The sequence below is a fragment of the Schistocerca cancellata genome, unplaced genomic scaffold (assembly GCF_023864275.1).
Source record: "Schistocerca cancellata isolate TAMUIC-IGC-003103 unplaced genomic scaffold, iqSchCanc2.1 HiC_scaffold_893, whole genome shotgun sequence".
Lineage (NCBI taxonomy): Eukaryota > Metazoa > Arthropoda > Insecta > Orthoptera > Acrididae > Schistocerca > Schistocerca cancellata.
Window position 1 is genome coordinate 5,107 of NW_026046903.1, and position 2,394 is coordinate 7,500.

Below are 2,394 nucleotides of genomic sequence, written 5' to 3' on the forward strand. Positions count from 1 at the left end.
CACATTGTGCCTTAACCTAACCCACGTTGTGCCTTAACCTAACCCACGTTGTGCCTTAACCTAACCCACGTTGTGCCTTAACCTAACCCACGTTGTGCCTTAACCTAACCCACGTTGTGCCTTAACCTAACCCAAGTTGTGCCTTAACCTAACCCAAGTTGTGCCTTAACCTAACCCAAGTTGTGCCTTAACCTAACCCCAAGTTGTGCCTTAACCTAACCCAAGTTGTGCCTTACCTAACCCAAGTTGTGCCTTAACCTAACCCAAGTTGTGCCTTAACCTAACCCAAGTTGTGCCTTAACCTAACCCAAGTTGTGCCTTAACCTAACCCAAGTTGTGCCTTAACCTAACCAAGTTGTGCCTTAACCTAACCCAAGTTGTGCCTTAACCTAACCCAAGTTGTGCCTTACCCTGCTCTGTAATTGGCATATGACACGTTACATTAATGTATTGTCCAACCGCAACCCGCTCAGAATGTTGTGTACACAGCTACGTGTCATCTCCCCATAACAGCTGCATTGCAGTGTGGTACGCCATAGAGACGTGTGGGAGTAATGGACGCAGTGGATGGCGATCAGCATGAGCCGTCTGTTCATGTAGTGGCGCGTGTATGCAGACGTAGTAGTCTCTTCTCACACAATGTGATAGCACGGTGCCCGCGTTCCACATCTGCGACATGCTACAGAGGCCGGTTGACAGTTGGTCGCGCAATGGACATCGCATACGTACGGGGGCACCTTCCACGTGCCCTCTAGTCGGGCACATTTTGTTGCGTGGATGTGAGCGGATGTAGTGTGTCTTGACACCTGACAGGCAGGCATGCAATAATAGTTGACTTTGCAAACGGGGATGGACGTGTACGTTTACTGGTGACGTTACGCAAATGAACAACTGGTAACCCGTTGTGGTGCGGTTGTCCTTGCTGGAGGTACATCTGTGAGGGCAACGATCGGTACAGCTACGAAGCGGTCCCCACCATACCAACGAACGTGAATGTGAATCTGGGTGTGAAGCGATACGCGGCTGTGGGTGGGTGGGACTGTCCCCGGCCGGTGAGGGGGGGCCGCCCGGCGTGCTGGCCGCGCGGTGCGTGGGCGCACGCGCTACAGCCGGCTGGTGGGGGCGCCCAGTGGCAGGCGCGCCGGCCGACGGACGCGGCAGGCGGCGCAGCTGCGCGCCGGGGCACCCTGCGCGCGGCGCCGTGCAGCCAAAGTGGGTCCTCGCCGGCCCGGTGCGAAGCGCGGTGGACATCTGCAGTGTGCTGGTCCGATTGAGGACTGTGTGCGTTGAGGATGCGCCGCCGCCCGGCACTCGGCGCCGCGACGCCGTCTGCTGCTCGGTCGCCCCAGCGGTTCTCGCTGGTGGTTTGTATCGCAGTTGTGCAGACGTGTTGGCACGTGCGCTGTGCTGGGAGAGTTCGCTTCGGCACCCACGTGGGGCCTTTGCCCTTCTGTGGCGCTGGCGTTGGAGCTGCCGGTCACCGTAGGTGGCGCGTGTTGTCTCCCGCCGGCAATGCCACGACAGCACGCTCCCGGGCCTCTGTCGGCAGCGGCAAGCTCAGTTGGGAGCACGGGTGGTCGCACCTAAAGCGTCTACTCGCCTAACTCCGGGCGATTGCGCCTCTCTCGAACCCGACCAAGTACTTAGGACGGCGCTGCGCGCCGCCGGGACTGAGAGGGTTTCGAGGTGTATTGTGCAGGGGAGCTCAGCCTCCTCCTGTTTGCAGAATAATTGAGCGGACGCTTGCGTGTTCGCGCGGGCCCCTGGGACACACTCCCGGGCGGCCGGCTGCTCAGCTCTAGTTGACGCAGCTCCCTGGTTGATCCTGCCAGTAGTCATATGCTTGTCTCAAAGATTAAGCCATGCATGTCTCAGTACAAGCCGCATTAAGGTGAAACCGCGAATGGCTCATTAAATCAGTTATGGTTCCTTAGATCGTACCCACGTTACTTGGATAACTGTGGTAATTCTAGAGCTAATACATGCAAACAGAGTCCCGACCAGAGATGGAAGGGACGCTTTTATTAGATCAAAACCAATCGTCGGCTCGTCCGGTCCGTTTGCCTTGGTGACTCTGAATAACTTTGGGCTGATCGCACGGTCCTCGTACCGGCGACGCATCTTTCAAATGTCTGCCTTATCAACTGTCGATGGTAGGTTCTGCGCCTACCATGGTTGTAACGGGTAACGGGGAATCAGGGTTCGATTCCGGAGAGGGAGCCTGAGAAACGGCTACCACATCCAAGGAAGGCAGCAGGCGCGCAAATTACCCACTCCCGGCACGGGGAGGTAGTGACGAAAAATAACGATACGGGACTCATCCGAGGCCCCGTAATCGGAATGAGTACACTTTAAATCCTTTAACGAGTATCTATTGGAGGGCAAGTCTGGTGC

General features: G+C 56.7%; 1 non-coding gene across 1 annotated transcript in view; it reads left to right on the forward strand.

Annotated features, from left to right (window-relative positions):
* Window positions 1–1,812: 1,812 nt before the first annotated feature.
* The window catches only part of LOC126148663 (small subunit ribosomal RNA), a 1,907-nt gene continuing 1,325 nt past the window's right edge, over window positions 1,813–2,394 (forward strand). Inside the window, exon 1 of the ribosomal RNA XR_007530637.1 lies at window positions 1,813–2,394. This exon is cut by the window's right edge and continues 1,325 nt beyond it. This is a non-coding gene — a ribosomal RNA (small subunit ribosomal RNA).